Source organism: Triticum aestivum, chromosome 6D (genome assembly GCF_018294505.1).
Source record: "Triticum aestivum cultivar Chinese Spring chromosome 6D, IWGSC CS RefSeq v2.1, whole genome shotgun sequence".
Classification (NCBI taxonomy): domain Eukaryota; kingdom Viridiplantae; phylum Streptophyta; class Magnoliopsida; order Poales; family Poaceae; genus Triticum; species Triticum aestivum.
The window spans coordinates 104523249-104546921 of record NC_057811.1 but is presented as its reverse complement, the minus strand read 5'-3'; the positions used below and the strand labels follow the sequence as shown (position 1 = coordinate 104546921).

General features: G+C 45.2%; 1 long non-coding RNA gene and 2 pseudogenes across 1 annotated transcript; 1 reads left to right on the top strand and 2 right to left on the bottom strand.

Annotated features, from left to right (window-relative positions):
• Nucleotides 1–7651: 7651 nt before the first annotated feature.
• On the bottom strand, nucleotides 7652–7832 carry LOC123146476 (uncharacterized; annotated as a pseudogene).
• Nucleotides 7833–9243: 1411 nt separating this feature from the next.
• LOC123142498 (receptor-like protein 2) overlaps nucleotides 9244–23673 on the top strand; it is a 43788-nt pseudogene continuing 29358 nt past the window's right edge.
• Nucleotides 11095–12404, bottom strand: LOC123143871 (uncharacterized). Its single transcript, XR_006471112.1, has 3 exons — nucleotides 12199–12404; nucleotides 11666–12073; nucleotides 11095–11550 (listed from the first exon to the last, which is right to left on the bottom strand). It is a non-coding gene; the product is annotated as an uncharacterized lncRNA (long non-coding RNA).

The following is a 23673-nucleotide window of genomic DNA, read 5'->3' as shown; positions in this document are numbered from 1 at the left end:
AGAGAAAGGCCAGTAAAGATTTTAGAAGAGTCTGAACGGAGGACCCGTCAGAAAACGACAAAGTTTTTCAGGGTTCAGTGGAGCAACCACACTGAGGATGAAGCTACATGGGAAAGGGAGGATTTCCTTCGAGTAGAGTATCCATATCTATTTGAGGATCAGCAGAAATCTCGAGGACGAGATTTTTCCTAAGGGGGTAGGTGTTGTGGCACCCAAGTTTTTATTTGGATTTTTTTGAAAAGATTTTATTTGACTTGAGGGAGTGATTTAAAAATTTTCTTCAAGAGAACTCTCCCTCTCATATATTTTCTTTATGGCAAAAATTTTATTTGGATTCACCCAAGATCTGCCTTTGACCTTGGGAGTTCTTGCTCTTCATTTGGACTCAAGACAAAATGTTTTTTTTCATTTGGGAAAAGAACTTTTGAAAACCTTTTTCTGAATTTGCACTATGGCTTTTGGAAGGTACTTTGCCACTTTCAACTATTCCTTCTTGCCATGGCATAAGTGCAAATCCTCTCTCCTAAACACTCCCTCACCTCTGGATCATGATTTACATCAAATCCAGCAAGTTGAACCTCCCCATGTATTTATTTTCCATTCAAATTCTATTCAAATATTTTCTGCCTTCTATTCTACCTCTTGGAGATTTACAAAGGAACTCCATTTTCTGTTTGGACTTTTACCACCAAACTTCTTTCCCCTCCTAGTCCTTTGAACCCTCAACCTAGAACCATGAAGATCCACTGGTCTCCAGTTCAAAATTTTCAAACTACATCAGCTGCAAGTTTGGACCAGATTTGGCAAATTTGGTGAAATTCATTCAAAACCTTCTCCAAAAATTCCAAATAAATTCATGCAGCCCCTGGGTGCTTTGAGTGTCATCTCACCAAGTTACAGCTCCAGCAAAATTTACCTCTTTACCAAAACCTACTGTCGAACACCTGCAATGCATGGTCACTGTCAAGTTTCAGTAACTTCAGAGTTTCAGTTCAGTGCTTGCTGTCGTTTTCTTCAGAAACGGGCATCGATCTCGCCAGTACCGCCGCGTCGCCTTGCTCCTCGTCCTCGCCCACTTGTTCCTGCACCGCACGAGCGCCTGGCACCTTGCGGGCGTCGGCGACGGGCAGCAGGAGGTGCGCCGCCCCGTGACCGACGCCGGCGGCGGCTTTGCGGACGCCAGCGGGAGACACGGCGCCGACGACTCCACCCAGCGCCGCCCAAACCACCGGAGCCCGCCGCGTGGCCGTCCACTCCCCCGAATGCGCTGCCGCTCCGTCGTGAACCGCAGGGCGCGGAGCGCGCTCTCTGCCGCCGTTGAGCCCGTGCGGTCACCTCACCGTGGGCAGACGCCATTACGCCAGGGCCAGCTCCGTTTAGCTGCAAAACGAGTCCCATAACATCCACCGATGCTGCCCGACCGCTCAAACCCTCTGCCAACCCACTGCTCCGCCGTAATCGCTCGCCGGAGATTCTCCGTTCACGGCCACCCCGTCGATCTGCCTATAAATAGAGGTCCCGAGCTTCAACTCGAGCACCCACCAGCCCTGCACTTCCTCTAGAGCACGCCTAGCCACTGGAAGAGCCCCGAGGAGGTCTCCTTCCTCGACTCCGGCCGCCGCGACCCGCCACGGGATCCAGCCCGATTCGCCCCCGTGTGTGCTCCGCAGCCTCCATTCTCTTGCCAGTAACTTCACCATGCATCTCTCGTTCTGACCCGCACTTCAATTTGAAGCTTGCAGCCCTCCACCGGAGTTCCCCATCCTCACCCGAGCCGCCGTCCGCCGGAGATAGTGTCGCCGTCGACGTGGTGCTCCCCGTTGGACGAGTCCACCACCCACCGACGCGGAAGAAGACACCGAAGCTCTTGGTACCCTCCGTTTCTCCTAACTCGCCGTGGTTCGACGCCGACGTCCACCGCCGTCTTCGGGCGCCGGCGAGCCTTTTCAAACCTGACATGCGGGCCCCGCGTGTCAGCCTCTGTTCTATTTCCCCGAACCGTTTTCTGTTGACGCCTTCGGGCAAAATACGTCTTCTCTCTTGCGCTTGCGCATTTCCAAACGAACCGTTTTCTGTTTTCTTAGTTAAAACCCTGGAACTTTTCTGTTTCATTACAGAAAGGTCCCTGGACAGAAACCTTTATAACTTTTTAATAAAAAGGTATTTTTGAGTGATTATTTTTCTGACATTCTTAAAATTTTGTCTAGTTTTTTATGGGATTTATTTGGGAAATATTTGGCAAAGTTTCTGTGCATGTGTTGGTTTTCACGTTAGTACCCGTTTCGTGATTGCCGTAGGTTCCGGGAGAGGTGACGGAGCCGCGAACTTCGCCGAGCTAGATTCCGACTTCTCCGAACCAGGCAAGCATGTTTGGACATTTGATATGGCAGAAGTTTTGCATGTTCATGTGAAAGTTTGTGTGTGGCATATGAGTGTCGGTAAATATCTCGTTGCTCGTAAGGCAACGACCCGGTTGTTCCGAAGTTGCGATGACCTCTGATGAGAGGTGGCCTAATCATGTAGTGACATGAAGGGCAGCAAGGTGGTACTGTTGTAGCATGCCAGCCTTGCGTCATCCGACTTTCTTCGACGTTAACATGGTTGGAGCCACGTTATCGATCTTTTCCCGCATGTTCCAAAGTTGTGATGACCTCTGATGAGAGGTGGCCTAATCATGTGGTGACATGAAGGGCAGCAAGGTGGTACTGTTGTAGCATGCCAGCCTTGTGTCATCCGACTTTTCCGACGTTAACATGGTTGGAGCCGTGTTATCGTCCCTTCCCCTTTCCGTGCTACCACATGTCTCATTGCCAGGATACGGTTTAGTAAGTTGGTAACCTCTTTCCGTGTACACACCAAACAAAGAGGCCGGGATGATGGTACCTTGGCCCAGGATTAAAGCCAGTCATTCGGTCAGGGGGCATGGGTGTTTTCGGTTGGGACCGAGAGGGGGGGCACCCCCTTATAGCGCGCGTATAGAAATTTGATCCCATGCTACGCGAGGTTGTAGCCTCCCCGACTCAAGGTTTTTCTTGAATGTTGCCGAGGGTGATCCCTGGCTTCGGATGGTTGAATTGGGTGTGTACTGGTTAGACGTGTTCCTTCCAGAACACCGTAGACGGAACTAGTCCCCGTGACTACTGAAATCCGTTGGTTGTGGTTAAGTACAAACTCTGCAGAGTCAATTCTTTCCAAATCATCGTATCCATGATCAGTAGTGTATACATTATATCCATATCTATCCATGTGAAAAACTTGTCCCCGGTGAACAAGCTCAAGTGGTAAAATCTCAGGTTTTATTGTTATTCCAGTGGATGGACAAGCTTTATTTTGTGTCTCATGCTTGTGATAATTTATGTCTCCGAGCTGTTGTAATAATGAAATGTGATATAAGCCCTTTAGGTGACGTCGCGCAGACGTCCGACTGTGGCGTGTACTCGTTTCTCACTTTCGATATAAGCCCTTTATGTGATGTCGCTCAGACGTCCGACTGCGGCATGCACTGCCTTTACTTTCTGTTATAAGCCCTTTATGTGGTGTCGCCCCGACGCCCGACTGTGGCATTATCATTCCGCATTTTCCGCTCGAGGAGTCTTTCAGACACTCGTTTGGCACCTGTATTATTATTCCGCATTTTCCGCTCGAGGAGTCTTTCAGACACTCGTTTGGCACCTACATTATTATTCCGCATTTTCCGCTCGAGGAGTCTTTCAGACACTCGTTTGGCACCTGCATTATTATTCCGCATTTTCCGCTCGAGGAGTCTTTCAGACACTCGTTTGGCACCTGTATTATTATTCCGCATTTTCCGCTCGAGGAGTCTTTCAAACACTCGTTTGGCACCTGCATTATTATTCCGCATTTTCCGCTCGAGGAGTCTTTCAGACACTCGTTTGGCACCTGTATTATTATTCCGCATTTTCCTCTCGAGGAGTCTTTCAGACACTCGTTTGGCACCCGTATTACTATTCGGCAGTTTCCGCTCGAGGCGTCATTCAGACCCTCGCTTGGCACCCAGTATTTATTATCTCTATGTCTGATCGCACTGGTTAACTTATTCATGTGTTTCATGTTTGCATTTGTTATACCTTATGTCCGAACTGTCTTGCGAGTACTTTCATAGTACTCACCTGGCTTGTTGATTTGGCCAGATGTTGACGAAGGCGATCTCTTGGATGAAGAGTTTGATAGCGCGTCCGATGCCTAGAGGAGTCCCAGTCAGTCCTGCGCGATCCCGAATTTTGGTCACTTGTATCGTATACGCTTCCGCCACCCGCAATAAGTCTTCTTGAGTCTCACTCCGACGCTCGAAGAGCTGTAGTCTTCTGGAGACATATCACTCGCCTCGCGGTGATATCTCCACCATCGTCATTATCGTGAGTTAGTAGTCTGCCACCCTATCCGCCGTTTTGTTTTATCGGCGTGCATGTAATAAATTGTTGGGCAGTCTCTGCTCAACTTTGTATTATATTTAGTACTCCTGGTATTTTTTTCTTCTGTGACCAATGTTTTGTCTATCAGTGAGAAGGAATTCTTCCTCGCTGGTCCGTAACAGGGATTGGTTTCTCAATAATTATTTTATTAAAAAACCGGTCGTGACAGAAGGTAACCATTCGTGGATCCATTGCCACATAAAATTTAGCTCATATTCACGAACCCACATATTTTTCGGCTAAGGCACGAGTCATTTGTCAAAACTAGTGACAAGCACAGAACCGTCGAGGCCATCTACCTCGAGAAGCTCGTGTTGTTTATATAACTACATTTTAAAGGTAATTACCATCTTATCAGAATATATACTCTCTCCTTCCATCTATATAGGGTCTAGTGCGTTTTTCGAGGCTAACTTTGACTAAATGTTAGAGCAATAATATATGGCATGCAACTTACACAAAGCATACCCTCAATTTCGTATATGAAAGGAGCTTCCAATGATATAATTTTCACATTATACATCTCATGTACTATTAATCTTGTCGATAGTCCAAGGCGGTCTTGAAAAACGCATTAGACCCTATATAGATGGAAGAAGGGAGTAACTGTTATCATGCTTGTGCTAATACATTCATAATTTTGTAGGTCTCGTTTGAAATTGTGAGAAAGTAATATGGTATCAAGTGAGCATATCAAGCGACAAGAATCCATGTGAATAGTTTCTAAGATCTTTTTTACGTTCTTGGTAGTTGAATGTCATGAGTTTTGATTAAGTGGACCTATATTTGTACCTAAAAATTTGACCTTAAAAGCTCGCCCGGCTAACTTCATTTCCTCTATCTGCCACTGCGCGTGGGTGGGAGCGTGGGTGGCGCCGAGACATCGCACCAGGTCACTCTGTGCGTGTAGATTTGCTTCCATTTCGTCTTCGTGTGATGTGGCGGTTGGACCTACATCGGTAGATTTGCTTCCGTTTCGTCTTTGTGTGATGTGGCGGTTGGACCTACATCGGTCCACCTACCTCTGTCTACTTGGTCTCTGGACAATGGACTGGGGGGGCGACGAGCCGCTGCCCGCCGCACTAGGTCGTCGCGTGCATTGATTTCCTTCTGCTTTGTCTTCCTAATGATTATTTTAGGGATAGCTCGGCACTGGATGTGGGCCAGGTCTGAATGTTTGGGCCAAGACCACTCAACTGTTATTTTTCTTTCTCTTTTAAACTCTATACATACCCCAAAAAAAAAACTCTATACACTAGAAGACAATGATTCTATTCTGTGCCCCCAAACAGATCCTTTCATGGCACTTCCGTGTAATTTGGTGACGCAGAATGAAGCTAACACGAAGAAATAATTACAAACACGCTGAACTGTAAGTCTGTAATTCATGCCCAAAACTGTGCTGATAGGTGATAGGCAAATAGCTGAGGTCATTTAGCAACGAAGCATGCACTTTTCTAAAAGACCTAACATAGGGGAACATGTTAGTAATTCAGCAAACAGTCCTTTTTAAATCAATTCAGCAAAGAGTTTGCCCAAATTCTTTAAAGTGCATGCGCACTTTTTAGGCGAAACGAGCGGTCTCGCTCTCACAGCGCATGCATGCGTTAATTTATTTGTCTGCTAGTGCATATAGGCGTGCTATTAAATGTGTTCACACTGCTCCTTTAGTTTGAGAAAAACAGATCCATCTGTATTTATTTTGGGTTTTCAAAAGTTCAAAAAGTTATATCTTTCAGACCGCCCGTTGGAATTCAAATCCGCTTTCATCATCGGAATCCTTGCGGCGAGATATTTGAAACTAGATCCCGCATGGGTATGTTTCAACAAATTTTTTTCGATACCAACTTTGGGGCTATATAGTGCAACTTTAGTACTGCATGGTGCAACTTTTTCCAAAACCAATTTTAGAGCTGCATGATCCAACTTCCGATGAGGCTACAACATAACAACCATAACAACCGACTTTTGTGATGTGCAACTAGTCTACTATCCCGGCCAACCACCTTGTAGAGATGTGCAACCCTCCTCCCTACTTGTGGATGCCTATTGTTGGCACACCCTGCACCACCTCCCCTACCAGCGATATGTGCAACTTAGTATGTTGTTCAAGCCAACTGTCTACTTGTCGATGTGCAACACTTTCCCCTGTCTACTTGTAGATATGTAGTTTCGGTTGGCGGGGGCAACAAACGGAGTTGCACATAGCTTGCTATGCAGTTGGCCAAAAGGTGCACATCTCATAGGTAGGGATAGTTGGATGGTGTTCCACATTAAGGATAGTGAAAAGTTGCATATAGACATGGCGCTAGAGTTGCAAATCTCACTAGTAGGGGTGATTTGGACCGGTTGCTAGAAGAGAAAACTACACATCCATGGGGTGCGGTGAAAAGTTGAACAACACTGTTAGATAGTTGGTCGTGGCAGTATTCGGAGTTGCATATCCACTGCTAAGCAGTTGGCGGATGCAGCAAACAGTGAAAGCACATTCACATGCAGGGGGAAAGTTACACATCAATTACTAGGCAGTTGGCCTGAGCAATAGACGAAGTTGCACATGTCACTGGAAGGGGTAGTTTGAGGGGGTGGTGGTGACATCAATGAAAACCGCACGTCCATGGGGTAGGCGGGAATTTGCACATCCACTGTCAGCTAGTTGCACATCGCTTCTAGGCAGTTGCACAAAATGAGGGACTAAATTGCACACACAAAAATTCATCGAAACATACCCATACGGGATCTAGTTTCGAAGAGCACGTCAGGAGGATTTCAACAGTGAAAATGGATCTTAATTTCGATGCACAATTTGAAAGTTATGGATTTTTGAATTTTGTAAATCATGAATTAAATGGTAGAAAGCCATCCGTGCCCATGCAGTAAAAGAAGGCGCAGCGGATGCATGTGGATCATTTAATACACATGTTCGTTGGCTATTTCTTGTTTAACTAGTTGGGACCTGAAGAATCTTTCCTAATCAGTACAAGGGGACAAAACACTTTCCATAAATTATCGGCTACCGCGAAGCGACAGCGAGCCAACAGCTACTCGCTAGACGCGTCCAAGAGTTTGTTGTCTGTAATCTGTAATTTTAAAGCTGCATTGACAGTGAAGAACCTTTTTCCCCAAAAAGAGATACAGTAAAGAATGTGTTCACATAAATTAATGGTTATGATGATAAATTGTAACTTAAAAAAGAAAGATTGATAATTTTGATTTGATTGGGGTGCGCTAGACCTAGGTGACACTTGAGGGCCCCTTTAACAAGCTAGTATGATGGACTCTTTCTCATAAATAATAAATTTAATACCATAAATAATAAATTTAATATCGTTGTAGGCGTATAACCCATAAGAATACATGTACTACACTTGATCTTAGTCAAAAGGCCGAGAAAGGTATTCTTTGAAATGATGCTCTGCCTCTCCAATTATAGCACTTGCGACCGACTGAGTTATTTGCACGGGCGATGTGGGACTAAGCAAATTGGAAGCAGCATCCTACCGTTTACCGTTTGGAACATGGAAGCCAACAATACGGTACCAGCCAGCTTTTTGTGCAGCCCAGTAACTTCTCAGACAGATTGTGAAGCGAACAATATGATACCAGGCAGGCCGTATGAGATTCTCAAAAAAAAAAAAGGCAGGACATATGCACAAGGTTGCATAGTGCCAGCGACTTGTTTGTTTCCTCTCCCTTGGAATTGAATCACAAGACATCGATCATTTGCCTCAAAGAAAGGGAAAAAAAAGACATTGATCATCGACAGATGAGCAAACTGTGAAGAAAATCATAGGCTGCTTCCATGAAGAGCGTCAAAACGACACCATCTGAAAATTCGGACGTCTGAACTATCACCCCCAAGTAAATACAAATTCTTCAGACCAACTGTTCAGCTAACTGGCAAGCAACCAACCTATCACAATTCACAGCCAGTTATCCGGCTACTACAAGTCTTCACACGTTACCCGGTCTGACTGAGCCCGCCCCGCCACGGCCTCTGACTATGACGGCAACTGCACCCGCGAGCGATGATCTGTTCTAAGTGCCGTAGACGAATGCTTCTTGGCGGAATAAATGGTATGACACGACCTCTTTTTGCTCCATATAAACGAATTTGAAAAAGGAAGAAGGCTTTAGCTCCAGTTGCTCCGTGCTCAGGACGCTCGAGCACGAGCTGGGCATACCCATGTCACACACCGTTCTCGATCACTTGGCAGAGTTCGCCGTCTGTGTTGCCACGGACTCGCCGGTGACTTGACGTCCTGAGGTCGAGCAAGACGGTACAGCTGGAGCAAACTGCGTTCAAATTATCTGTAGCAAAGTGAAGTGAACATATATTGGTTAAATGCAAACACGTCTACATTATGGTCAATCACAAATACTTGTACAGAGACTACGAAGGAGTCGGCGTGCAGCTACACATACAGTAAAGATCATCAAAACTGGATACAATACTATTCAGCTAGATTTTCAATCCCCGGATCACAACCGGATTGTGTTCAACAGACCATGTCTACGGTCCACATAAGCATCACACCAAGTCACCAATCAGCCTGTCACTACTATTCCTCGGTCCTCACGCGATACAGAGGCCCACCCAGATCGGTTCCATGGCAACCACAAATCCCAGTCCAAGGTCAGTAGTGAGTAATAATGCACCAGTGGAGACGCCAAGACAGCATAATCGAAAACAACAGCAACAGAATCCTTGACCCAAACTACTTCGTAACTACTACGGCTGCAAGGGGCAAAACCATATAATGGGAGCAAGAGCCTCTTCTTTGTTTGTCTCGTGCTATTTCTCCATAAGGCCATTGATGCCTTACCTAGCCAGTGCACAACTTAAGGATCTGGATTCCGTGCTAGTTTCATGATAAACCATGCAGTCACTCCATTTTTCATTCAAGACACACAACACCGAATTGCGCATACGTTCCCTTGGCCTTGCTCTTGTGCTACTGATCTCCTTGGCCTCTCCCACAAGTTCCTGCACGGAACAGGAGAAAACCTCATTTCTCCGGTTCCTCGCTGGACTCTCATGGGACGGTGGCCTTGCTGCCTCATGGCGGAACAACACGGATTGCTGCAAGTGGGAAGGGATCACCTGCAGGCAAGATAGCATGGTCACCAAAGTCATGGTGGCTTCAAGAGGTCTAGAGGGGCACATCTCGGAGTCCCTTGGAAACCTCACTGGGCTGCAGTACCTTAACCTCTCTCACAACTCGCTGTCTGGTGGTCTGCCACTGGAATTGGTGTCGTCCAACAGCATCACCGTTCTTGATGTCAGCTTTAACCAGCTCAACGGAACACTCCACGAGCTGCCATCTTCAACCCCTGCATGGCCTCTGCAGGTACTGAATATCTCAAGCAACCTATTTGCAGGACAGTTCCCATCCACCACATGGAAAGCAATGGAGAATCTGATAGCACTCAACGCAAGTAATAACAGCTTTACAGGGCAGATACCAACTCATTTCTGTAGCAGCTCACCATCCCTCGCCGTGCTAGATCTGCGTTTAAACAAATTCAGTGGCAACATCCCCAAAGAACTTGGTGACTGCTCCAAGCTGAGAGAGCTCAGGGCCGGGTACAACAACATCAGCGGACAAGTCCCAGATGAACTCTTCAATGCCACTTCGCTGGAATGCCTCTCTTTTCCTAACAATGATTTAAATGGACTTATTGATGGTGCGCACATAACCAACCTCAGAAATCTAGTAACACTTGATCTTGGAGGGAACAACTTCAGTGGCAAGATTCCAGATTCCATAGGCCAGCTCAAGAAATTGGAGGAGTTCCATTTGGACAACAACAATTTGTCAGGGGAGCTGCCATCAGCTCTAAGCAACTGCACAAATCTTGCAGTACTTGTCCTCTCGAGCAACAAATTCAGTGGACAGCTCACCAAGGTCAACTTCTCCAACCTGCCAAATCTAAGGACATTAGATGTTTACTACAACAACTTCACCGGCACAGTTCCAGAAAGCATATACTCTTGCAGCAATCTGACTGCACTGCGGGTATCTACCAACAAATTAGATGGGCAGCTTTCACCAAGAATAAGTGATCTGAAGAGCCTCACCTTCCTATCACTTTCTACAAACCGTTTCAGAAATATCACAAACGCACTTCAAATCCTTAAGAGCTGCAGGAACCTTACCACTCTGCTTATCGGCGATAACTTCAAGCAAGAGTTCATGACTGAGGATGACAGAATTGATGGCTTCGAGAAGCTCCAGGTTTTGGACATCGAAGATTGCCAGTTGTCAGGAAAAATACCTCTATGGATATCAAGGCTCACAAATTTGGAGATGTTACTTTTGAATAGAAATCGACTCACTGGACCAATACCAGGATGGATCAACTCCCTAAGCCATCTCTTCTATATGGATGTGTCAAACAACAGTCTTACAGGACAAATCCCGTTAACCTTGACGGAGATGCCAATGCTAAAATCAACTTACAGCACAACGCATTGGAACCCAAGCGTCTTTGAGCTGACAGTTAATAGTGGTCTATCACTTCAATACCGTACCATTACATCTTTCCCAAGTGTGCTGAATCTAAGCAACAACAACTTAGCAGGTGTGATTCCCCCACAGATTGGTCAGTTGAAAATGCTTGGTGCACTTGATTTCAGTTTTAACAAGTTATCCGGGCAGATCCCACAAGCGATTTGCAACCTCACAAACTTGCAGGTGTTAGACTTGTCCAACAACAATCTTACAGGTGATATCCCAGCTGCATTGAACAGCCTGCACTTCCTTTCAGCATTCAGCATTTCGAACAATGACCTACAAGGGCCTATTCCATCTGGAGGCCAGTTTAATACATTTCAGAATTCTAGTTTCGATGGGAACCCAAAGCTATGTGGCTCTGTTCTCACTCAAAAATGCAATTCAGCGGAAGAACATCACATTCTGTCAGCAAAACAAACTGACTACAAGGTAGCCTTTGTGGTTGCATTCAGTGCATTCTTTGGTGTAGGAGTGCTGTATGATCAGTTAGTCTTGTCAAGGTATTTTGTCAAGTCCTAATTCGCTTCACACATTGGTTCAGTGCATTAATATTAGGCTGTTACTCAGGTTTAGCAACACGTCCAACAAACAAGCTTCTCCTGTAGGTGTGAATCACAATTAGGTTAGCAAAAAAATATGCCAGGGCGAAGAGCGATTTCATTCTGCGGAGGTGTAAAAGTATGTAACAATGTAAGATGATTTGAGCTGACGCACATATGATTCCATCGAAAACTCAACCATGTCAGCATTCCTATAACATAGTCCATCACATCAGAATATGTGCTCTTCAATCTTTATGTACTAACAGCTTTAATTTCATCATTTGCTTTGCTTCCTGGACAATAAACACACAGTTGAGACTTGAGACTTAACCAACTAAGCAGATTGGCAAGTTAATAGATTAATTAATCATGGGCAAACTAGGATACAGTTGACATTTCAGGTATAACTGAACAGGGTTGACATACAAGTTGGTATTTCATCGATAAGTGCAAAGTTTCGCCTCAATCCAATCCAATCCTGGATTGTGATCCTATAACTGTATCAGCCCTATAAGGCTATAACTTGATACAATTGCCATCTAAACTCCAATCCAATCCAGGAGCGCAATCCTCCGGCAACCTACATGCACCGAAAAGAAAATAAGAAATTTCCTGGGAATTGTCAAACAGAGATGCTAGATAGTACCACAGTGCCGCACGAATTAAGCAGTTGCTCTCTGATTTCTACAAGAGCTTAACTCGCACCTCAGAAGCCGGGAGCAGAGGGCAACCAGCAAGCAAGGGGTCACGGCATGCGCCGGTCGGGCCTGCGTCGAACACCTGTGGGCGTGCTTGGTCTCCGGCCATCGGACGCGGGCGGAAGCGCGCCGGTGGCGGCTGGTGCCGACCCGTCGCTCAGGGCCGCCGCGTGCGCAGATTTGCTTCTTTGTTTCTCTTCGTGTTGTATAAGATTTTTTGTTGAGAATCTCTTTTTTTTTTGAGAATCTCTTCGTGTTGTAAGATGAGCTGGGCACTGGAATTGGGCCGAGCTCTGAATATTTGGGCCAAGACCACTGAACTTTATTTTTTTCATTTGAACTCTACAAAGGACCGAAAAAAAGTTCTTAAAAAGAAATTGTCTCAAAAAAAAGTTCTTACAAAGAAAAATAATCATTCTTTTTTGTGCCCAAATACAGATCGTTTCATATAGACTTGTTTTATTATTTTTTCAGTTGGAATTACTGGTCTATTCCCTCCGTGTCTAAATATAAGATTTTTAGAGATTTCAATAGGGGCGTAGGAAGCGGAGTTTCTGCGCTCGAGCGCAGGTGAGCGCATTATCTGGTCGTACGTTTACGTTCATTCGAGACGATGCATTCAATGTTGCGGGCCAGTGCGGTCGGGAGGTTATCCGAGTAAGCGAATGGTTACGCGTGACAGTGAACCTGGGCGGTGGGCCATGTAACAGAGGACGGACGGCCGCCGTAACGCTCCTGGAGTTGAGCCGTGGACCTGGAAGCTGCCCGACGTCCTGTTCCGTGGTTCGGGAAAGTACCTTTTTCGTCCAGCCCACGTACAGTAGATGTTAGTTGCTACGGCGAGCGGTGGGAGCTGCCGAGTCCATCCACTCACCCGAAGAACAGAGCTGGCGGCGGAGGAAGCTGCCGTCGTCCATCCACTACACCCACTTCTACGATCCAGTCCGAGTAAGCTGCCCTCGTGGCGGCCATGGAATTCGTGATGCAACCCATACGCAGGTGAGGGGCCGTTTCTAAGATGCTTGAGGGTGTTTGTGCGAATCATTGATTGGATTCTTGTAGCGACTAATCCTCTTTTTGGTTTGTGCGTCGTCAGGACAACAGTGCTATAGGAGGTTAACGACAGCGAAATTCCCCTGGAGCCACTGAGATACCCGGTGCCAGTGCAGCTGGTGGAGTAGCAGCAATCGATGGTGGAAGCAGGGAGCGCGGATGGCCAGATCTGCGCTAAGCAGGGGAGGATGGCGGCGGAGGGAGCGGATCCTCCACCAGCGTCTGGACTGTCGGCTTGAACGGTGAACCCGCAGGCCCCAGGCTAGCGGAAAAAGGTGTGAATCTGAACCCATTTTGTTCAGTGGTGGTGCTGTACAGATCTACCGGTTGCTATTCGGTTAGTTGATCTGCAAGATTATGCTGCCTGCTTTAGTGTGTATGCTTGGTGGTGACAGTGTAGGATTCTTTGGATTTCAAACCGCCGCCTGTTAAATTTGGTTTCGATTTAAGATAGTTTGGTTGCATTAACAGAGGGAACAGGGGATATAGGTTTGTGGTGGGTGTCTGAGCCTGATTGCAAGGGTCATCCTGTATGATGGAACGCCAACTTAGCATTTGCAAAACAACCCTGGAGCACGCGTGGGGATTTTTGTGTGTGCTGCGTTTGAAAACAATGCGTAGGAGCTATTAAACAGGGCCTTCATAGTGATGAAAACATACAGGAGGGAACACTTTCTGTAACTAAGCATAGGTTAATACTTAATACATGCAATTACTCTGTAACTAAGCATATGTTAATACTTAATACATGCAATTACGATTTACCTGTATCTCATACGGCACTTCCGATAAGATTTTCAGAAATTTGTGGCTGTTACAGACATGGTCGAGTACCCTCCTGATGCAAAATATGGATTTTCTCTGGCTGTTGTTGGTGTGCAGGGTGCGAGTTGGTGCTGCTGCTCCAGGAAGAACGCGTGTCCGAACCGCACGCCAGCATTGGAGAAAACGATCTGGCCTTTTGAAGATAATCCGGGTAATAATGTGGTCGTTCCAGTGCTAGGAACGAGTTTTGACTCGCTGGCGAAGTGTATGATTTCTACACTTTGTACTAGTTAACTGCCCGTGGATTGAAATGGGGCCATACATACTTTATTTTTTTATTCTTTATTTTTTGCGGGCGACATATTTTAGGGGTTTAACATCAATTGTGTCAAACATGTACCTCATAATACAATCCAATCTTTTTTGATAGATATTATATTTAAGGATTGAGAAACAATTCATAAGGAAATATAAATATACTCTTCAGTTATTTTCACATTAAGAGGATGGCCACAGCCTGGATAGAACTAAGAGAATTTACCTTCTAGAAATTTTGTCAACATAGAAATCGATGGATTGGCATATCAAAGAAAAGTGAGCCTCTTCTGGAGATAGATAGAACATAAACTAATTTACAGTCTCAAATCTCTTCTCCAGATGAAGCATCATCGGAATGACTTGGTCCTAGTGTAAAAAGCATCCAATGTGAGGCGTTGAGTTAACTAAACAAACCTACAAAGTCAATTGTCTATCGACCAACAAAAGGGGGAAAGGGAAGTACCATACTTTTCATGAAGAGGCATACATTGCTCATTGTCCCTCAAATAGTTCCATTGTGGACCATCTATTCCATGTTTTTGCATCTTTAACTTTGTTATTATACTCGTCCTATAGACCAATGCCAAGCTTTTTAAAGCAAGATTCAACATCATCCTGACTCCTGTGAAGGTGCGACTTCAGCATCAGAGTCTTCTTGATCAATTCCATCAGCAACTGATGGTTCTATTATTTGTTAGACACTTCGTTCGTTTTAGCCTTTTCTACAAAGGAATCAAACCAACTGCTCCAGCTTACACCTTCAGGTTCTTCAGGATTTTCTTGCATAACCATATTTTGTTGACTCTTCTCATCCTTTCTAACCATGTAGACCATTCAAGAGCCCCCATCTTCTCCAGTTCTGTCACTGCCACTATTTCAAACCGGCAAAGATTTACAAATATAAAACCAAGTTCAAGCTGAATTATAGTTGTTGGTTCAGGTCAGCATTTTGAGTACCCCGTGGATAAATTCAGAACAAGAAATCATAATGGCTATAATAAGTTCATGCAAAAAGAGGGGGGGATATAGGCTGGGCACAAGCTGCAGATATAGCATGTACTGCGTATTTGTAAGACTTCCCTACATCAGATGCTTTGAATCTGGAGAATTCCCCTTGGCATTGAAATAGTTATTGTTTCCATAACATACAACCATCAGGGTGTTCCATAAGTATTTTATCCATTTACGAAAGAGACTCTCGGAGCTATCATATGACTTCGGTCGACAAAGCAGCAATTCCACGACATGCTGCTTTATGTCGCTGAGTAGTAGCTACTTTGTCCTGCAATTCAGAAGCAAAAGAAAGTGAAAAGTACCTATTAAGGCGGAAGAGGGAAAGGTGGACTAAAGTAATACTTTAAAACAAGGTTGGATAGTTTAAGGTTCTGTTTGACACTTAACTGTATGTTGTAAAAAGGAATCAAATATGCAATATGCATATCGCGGTGAAATAAATATTCTTATGAATTGGTGAAATAAAAATTCACATCATGAGGTCATCCTCGACATCTTATTGATTTCGTCTCCTCCAAAGTATTTCATCTTCCCAAGAGTCATAAAGCTCATATTGCACAATTGTGCTTTTGGAAGGAATAGATGATGTCTCTACAGGGATAAAATCTTCAGGGAGAATTGCCATCATATCTCTTTTCAACACTTTCAGCCTTTCAGGTACTTGAAATACTTTCCTTCTAAAATGGCATGTTCTGCAGGAATGCATGGGATGAACACAGATGAAGACGCAATCAGTGGTAACAACAAAGCAGTGCTTTTTTTAACACAAGGAAGGCGCCAGCAAGCGCCAAATTTTGATTCAACTCATAGGCAGTGTACAACATGTATTACATATCCCTGTATCTGGAAATTGAGAAAGGAGAGCAAAACAGGGCAAGAGCCATTGGTATGAGCAGAATGAGTACAATTGAAAACAGGTTCTACTCTTGAGTTGAGTACCTGATGAGCACAGTTGTGAGCAATTCCATTAGTATTCCTAGAGATGTGGTAAACAGCAAAAGAGAATTGTGAAGTGTCTTGAAAGAACTCGCTAATAGGTTGTCTGCATCTCCAAGTAATGATGGGGCTGTTGATATCTCTGGATGCAACCACCTTGGCCAAAGAAAGATTGTCTGTAAGGAAAGTAATCCGCTGAAGTTGAAGCCTACACGCAACCTTTGCAGCAAACTGAAGTGCAAGAGCTTCAGTGACGAGAGGCGAGGCAGCAGAGTCAGTAGAAGCTTGGATCATAATCATCGAATCCCACTGACCTGGTATGTTCTTTTTCTTCCAAGAAGCTTCAGGAAAAATCTTGGTACCTGCAATTGCTAGATCAGACTTGAGTGTACAGCCTTGCTGGACATTTTCATGGCATTGAGGGAACATGGTAGAAGACTCATCAGGAGGAGTAGGTTGGCTTCCTGGATTGTGTTGTTGGGTGTCCTGCATAATTTGAGTTGATGCAATGGCAAGCGCAGCCTGATGAACCTGATGCAGATACGAGGTTTTCCTGCAAAACAGAATATCGTTTCTTGCTTTCCATAAACCCCACAAGAAAGTAAATATGTTAGGAATCGAAGCTTGTGGGTGATTCATGTTAATTAGAGCCAAAACAATATCAGCAACAGAATTACGAGGTTGTGCAAGAAGGTCAGATTTTATATACCAAGGATGTCCAAATTAAGCGGCTCTAGAAGAACTGCAAAGAATCAACAATTCAGATGGCAGGGTTATTTCCCCCAGCTAAGAGGAAGTAGATTGGATGACCGACAACCAACAGGCGGAAGGCGCCATACGAAGATTTGAGTAAGAGGTCCAGATTTTGCACTATCTGTTAGAAACAGGGGCACAAAGTGGACCACCTGCCCGGATAGAGGAGACATGTTGAAGCAGCCGCACAAACAGCAAGATGCAAGAATTGCAGGGTGGAGGGGCACAGGAGGAACAACTGCACTAGGGCTGGTGAACTGTGAATGCAACTAGGAGGCTGAAGAGTTGTAGGCTACAGGTACTGACGATTAAAATCTTTGACAAGGAGAAATTTTTGTAGACTACATTGTGGAATGGAGGGAGTAGTTTTCATGCCGATGACCTTATGTGATGCGGATGTCTTGGAATGAATTGATTTTTTTTGTTTTGCTTTGAAATGTACGCAGTCATTGTGATTGCAAGCAGATCGTGTGTTTGCCTTGTTAACAGTAACGAAATTTTGATGCACATGTGCTTGTCGTCAGGTTCGTTGGGGGAGTACTGTAATGTGAAAATTTAATTTTCATAGCAGCATTTAGCGGATGGCCCATGTGACGTTAGTCCAGAATATGCGTCCTTACGGCCCATGACATTAGCAGACGTTTGAGCCGTCCCACCTCTCATTGACGACGTTGCAATTATGGCTCGTGTCGTGTGTTCTAGTGGGCCCATGATTAGGTGGCCGGCCCTCATTAAGTCTGAACTTTCACGTGGTCTGTTGGGGATCTCGAAGCAAAGAAACGGTATGGATACCGAGCGCAGCTGAGCTCGAGCGCATAATAGCACTTTCGCTACATACAAATGTATATAGACGTATTTTAGAGTGTAGATTCACTCATTTTGCTTCATATATAGTCCGCATTGAAATATCTAAAAAAGACTTATATTTAGAAACAGAGGGAGTAGTGGAGTAAATAGCTACTATAAGCTTTATTACTGTTGCTTATCCCCGACCATGTTATATGATCAAACGGTTCTCAGTTGAGAAAGGCACCAGCGTGACCAGCACACAGCAAACTTGGTCTCTTGAAAAACCTTCTGTCTCTTGCGAGAATTCAAAGCTTGTAGCCTCGACTAGGGTGTCCGTCATCCGGGTGAATTCAATAAAAAATACTCCCTCGGTTCGTAAATATAAGTTTTTTAGAGATTTTATTATGGACAACATACAGATGTATAGATACATTTTAGAGTGTAGATTTATTTATTTTGCTCCGTATGTAGTTTATGGTGAAAAAAGACTTATATTTAGGACCGGAGGGAGTATAAAACATCAATTTCTGGAGGTAAGGTGATGAACCTGCAAAGGCTGGCTATTGAAGCAACGTGTAATCAGGCAGCATCCTGAGATAAGACAGTGAAGGCTCTCTGTCATGTTCATGTTCTTGTGGTTGCAGAGCGGCAGCCACTTTGATTTCTCTCAATTGGAATCGGAACAAATTTGTCACTCCCTTAAATGTTCTCCTCTCCCTTCGAACTGAACCACAGGAAACTGATCATCAACAGATGAGCATGCTGGAAAGAAATCGTAGGCCGACTCTTAGTACAAGTTATTTCTTAACAAACAGTTATTCTGCAACTAGTCAGATTCCAATCTATCACAATCAGTTAGCCTGCTGCTGCTGACAAATCCTCCCGCCCAGAATGAAAACAACCACACATGTATGACAAACCAGGCAATCAAACACCACATGAAAACATGGCACCAGATCACCCATAAACCACATCAATTGATCTGGAGGTGCACAAACTGGCTCGCCAAGCCAAGGGACGGCATGTTTGTCGCGCGGCGCTCAAGGGGCTCGAGCATGAGCTGGGTATCCCATGCCACACACCTTCCTCGGTCGCTTCTTGGCGCAACTCACACCCCACAATCCCTGTTGCCATGGACCTGCCGGTGACTCAACGTCATGGGCACGAGCAAGACGGCAGAGCTAGAGCAAACTGCGATCAGATTATCTGTTGCAAAGTGAAAAAACTGGTTAAACATGTGGTTTTATAGGAAACTAATAATGATATGCTTCAGGTTAAATGCAAACTATTTCACTTGAATTTTGGAACTATCACATTGCTTCCTAAGAAGACGGATGCTGTGAGAATTGAGCAGTTCAGGCCGATCTGCCTTCTCAATGTTAGTTTTAAAATATTCACCAAGGTCGGGACTAATAGGCTCACATAGATTGCGCATTCTGTGGTGCGGCATTCCCAAACTGCTTTCATGCCGGACAGAAACATCCTTGAACGGGTGGTCGTCCTTCATGAAACGCTCCATGAAATCCATTCCAAAAAGTTAGATGGTGTCATTTTTAAGGTGGATTTCGAGAAAGCGTACGATAAAGTTAAATGGCCATTTCTCCAACAGGCAATGCGTATGAAAGGTTTTGATGAAGTCTGGCGACGCCAGGTTGAATCATTTACGCAAAAAGGGAGTGTGGGAATTAAAGTGAATGACGATATTGGTCATTACTTCCAGACACATAAAGGCCTAAGACAAGGAGATCCGATGTCTCCTATCTTGTTTAACATTGTGGTTGATATGTTAGCCATCTTGATAGGAAGGGCTAAGGAGAATGGTCAAGTGGGTGGCTTGGTACCTCATCTAGTTGATGGAGGTGTATCCATCCTTCAGTACGCTGATGATACAATCATCTTTATGGAGCATGACCTAGCCAAGGCGAGAAATATGAAGCTGGTGTTATGCCTTTTCGAACAATTGACCGGGTTAAAGATAAACTTTCATAAGAGCGAGCTGTTCTGCTTTGGTAGAGCCAAAGACGAACAGGAGGCTTATCGGCAATTGTTTGGGTGCGACTTGGGGGATTTACCTTTCTCGTACCTAGGTATTCCAATCCACCATAGAAAGCTGACCAATAGAGAATGGAAATGCATCGAAGACCGGTTTGAGAAGAAACTGAGTTGCTGGAAGGGCAAGCTCATGTCATATGGAGGCCGATTAATTCTGATCAATTCGGTGCTCACGAGTATGCCTATGTTTCTCTTATCGTTCTTTCAAGTCCCAGTTGGTGTTAGGAAAAGACTGGACTTCTATCGATCGCGTTTCTTTTGGCAGGGTGATGATCTCAAAAGAAAATACAGACTTGCAAAATGGGATATCATCTGTCGACCGAAAGATCAAGGGGGTCTGGGTATTGAGAATCTTGAAGTTAAGAACAGATGCCTTCTTAGCAAGTGGCTGTGGAAGCTTTCTTCTGAGACTGATGCCATGTGGGCCCAAATTCTTCGCAGCAAGTACCTACAGACAAAGTCCCTGTCCCAGGTCACAGTCAGGCCAACTGACTCGCCTTTCTGGAAAGGCCTGATGAAAGTTAAACAATCGCTGTTTAATAGGACAAAGGTTGTTATTGGCAACGGCGCTAGTACACGCTTCTGGGAGGATACTTGGCTCGGCGAGACACCCTTGGCCATTCAATATCCGTCTTTATATCGTATTGTTCAACGACGTGAGGTGTTCGTTGCTACGGTGTTTCAATCCACCCCCCTTAATATTCAGTTCAGACGGTCGTTAATGGGCAATCGTTGGGAAGATTGGCTTCATCTAGTTCGGAGACTAATGGATGTCCAGCTTTCTCAACAACCCGATGAATTACGCTGGAAACTGACTAGGTCTGGAGTATTCACGGTTAAATCAATGTATATTGATGTAATTAATTCGAGCTCCATTCCTACTTCCAAGCATATTTGGGCTGTCAAAGTTCCTTTGAAAATAAAAGTGTTTATGTGGTTTGTTCATAAACAGGTTATTTTAACCAAGGATAACTTGATTAAGCGTAATTGGACAGGACCTACGAGGTGTAGCTTCTGTGATCGGGACGAGACGATCAAACATCTCTTTTTTGATTGCCCGTTTGCCAGAGTACTTTGGCGGACGGTTACACCGAATTCTGTTACTACGTTATTTGGGACATGGCTCACTGGGATTGAGCCTGAATTAGCGAGACATATTCGTGTTGGAGTTTGCGCTTTGTTGTGGACTATCTGGACTTGCAGGAATGATTTGGTTTTTAACAGAACATCACGTATTCACTTTTTGCAGGTTATTTTCGAGCCACGGCTGTGATCCGTTCATGGTCGCTACTCACTCCGATGGAGGCCAGGGAGCATTTGGTTACTGGATCTATCCGCTGGGAGATGGTAGCTCGGGATATCTTCAACCGGTTTGGATGGCGGTCATGTAATAGGATAGGCAATTAGTTTACCTATCTATCGTTAGCCAGCCGGTTGTGGCGTCTTATCTTGGCTAGTCTGTGTGTCCAGCCTCTTTAGCTCTGTGTGAGCGGTCTTTTTATTACTTTTCAGTCGGAGACTTTGGAACCTTGTTGGAACCTTTTATTTCAGTAATAAGATGGCCGTATGCATCATTCTGATGCAGAGGCCGGGGAGATCCCCCTTTTCGAAAAGAAAAAAAAAGGTTAAATGCAAACTGTTAGGAATAGCAACTTAGTATTATCAGGAGGCAAAACGCCATCATATATACATGTACAGGGGAGGCGAAAGGCCAGAATGCAAAAGGCCAAAAGCCAACATAAATATAACTCTAACACCCCCCGCAAATTCATGGTGGATCCACAACATTGAGTTTGGAGAGATAAAATTCATGTTGCGCTCTAGTCTAGGTCTTCGTGAAGAAGTCCGCCAGCTGTAACTCGGAAGGCACATACTGAAGAGCGATAACATGGTTCTGCACACCAGCGCGCACAAAGAAAGCATCAACACCAATATGCTTGGTAAGCTCATGCTTCACTGGGTCCCGCGCAATACTGATAGCACATGTACTGTCTGACAAGAGTGTAGTAGGTGCAGTAATAGTAACACCAAAATCCTCGAGTAACCAGCGTAACCAAGTCACCTCTGCTGTGAGAAGAGCCATAGCTCGCAACTCAACCTCTGCACTCGAACGGGAAACTGCAGTCTGTTTCTTCGTCTTCCAGGCAATGAGAGAACCACCAAGAAAGACACAGTAAGCAGAAAGTGAACGGCGATCCGAAGGATCACTAGCCCAGGTAGCATCCGAATAGGTCTGGAGCTGTAACGAGCTGGAACGAGGAAAGAAGTGACGGTGAAAGATCGTGCCACGAAGATATCGTAGAACACGAAGGTGACTATAGTGAACTGAAGTGGGAGAAGAAACAAACTGACTCAGGATATGGACAGGATAGGAGATCCGGATGAGTGACAGCGAGATAGACAAGACTCCCAACAAGATGACGATAACGAGTCGGATCGGACAAGGGCTCACCATCAGTAGCACGAAGGTGAACATTAAGCTCCATAGGAGTCTCAACAGTGTGCTCATCACTAAGAGCCGCACGAGCAAGAAGATCCTGGATATACTTTTCTTGGGAAATAAAAAAGCCATCAGAGGTGGAGGAAATCTCAATCCCAAGAAAGTAACGAAGTGGACCAAGATCAGACATAGAAAACTGCTCACTGAGACGGGCCTTGACAAAGCTAATGTACTCAAGATATCGCCGGTGATGATCATGTCATCAACATATAGAAGAAGAAGAAGAGTGCGACCACGAGTAGAAAGGTGGACAAACAGTGCTGGATCATGGACACTGGGTGAAAAACCAGCTGCAGTGACAACCGAGGCAAAACGCTCAAACCAGGCGCGCGGGGCTTGCTTAAGGCCATAGAGAGAGCGACGAAGACGACAGACCAGGCCATCAGGAACTGAATACCCAGGTGGTGGCTGCATATAAACTTCCTCACACAACTCACCATTAAGAAAAGCATTCTTAACGTCAAGCTGAGACACGGACCAGTGGCGAACAGAGGCCACGGCGAGAAGTGTGCGAACAGTGGTCATATGGGCCACATGAGCAAAGGTCTCATCGTAATCACGACCATGCTCCTGCTGAAAGCCACGAGCCACAAGACGAGCTTTATAACGCTCAAGAGAACCATCAGAGCGAGTCTTAATCTTATAGACCCACTTACAAGTGATGGGGCGAACACGAGGAGGAAGAGAAACCAGATCCCATGTGCCGGTGCATTCAAGAGCAGCAATCTCCTCTGCCATGGAAAACTGCCATTCAGGATGAACAATAGCATCTCGATAAGAAGCTGGCTCAACAACGGTCGAAAGACCATAGCGAGAAGGAGAATATCGATCAGGAGGTGGACAAGGCCGAGAACGAAGACCATAAGTCGGCTGAGAGGAGGAAGACGACACATCAGAAGTAGAGGGCACATCAGTAGACTCATCCACAACACGTTGACGACGAGTATAATGGAAAGGAAAGGATGGGAGAGGTGGAATCACTGGAGGTGGAGACGGGGAATGTATCGGTGATGAAGATGGAGAAGAGGAAGGTATCGGTGATGAAGGTGGTGATTCATGCGATGAGGGAGGAGAAGAAACCATAGGAGAGGACGGTGTCGGATCTGCAATAGTGGGACGAGGAGAAGGAATACTGGACACAAAGGGAGGTGTATCCGGAAAGGTAAGAAAAGAGATGTTCTCCGTGGATTGCCGAGGAGGATGGCCGAGGGTAGTAGGGACGAGACTCATCAAAGGTGACATCCCGGGAAATACGCATCCGGCGATTGGCAGGATCCCAACACCGATAGCCCTTATGCTCAT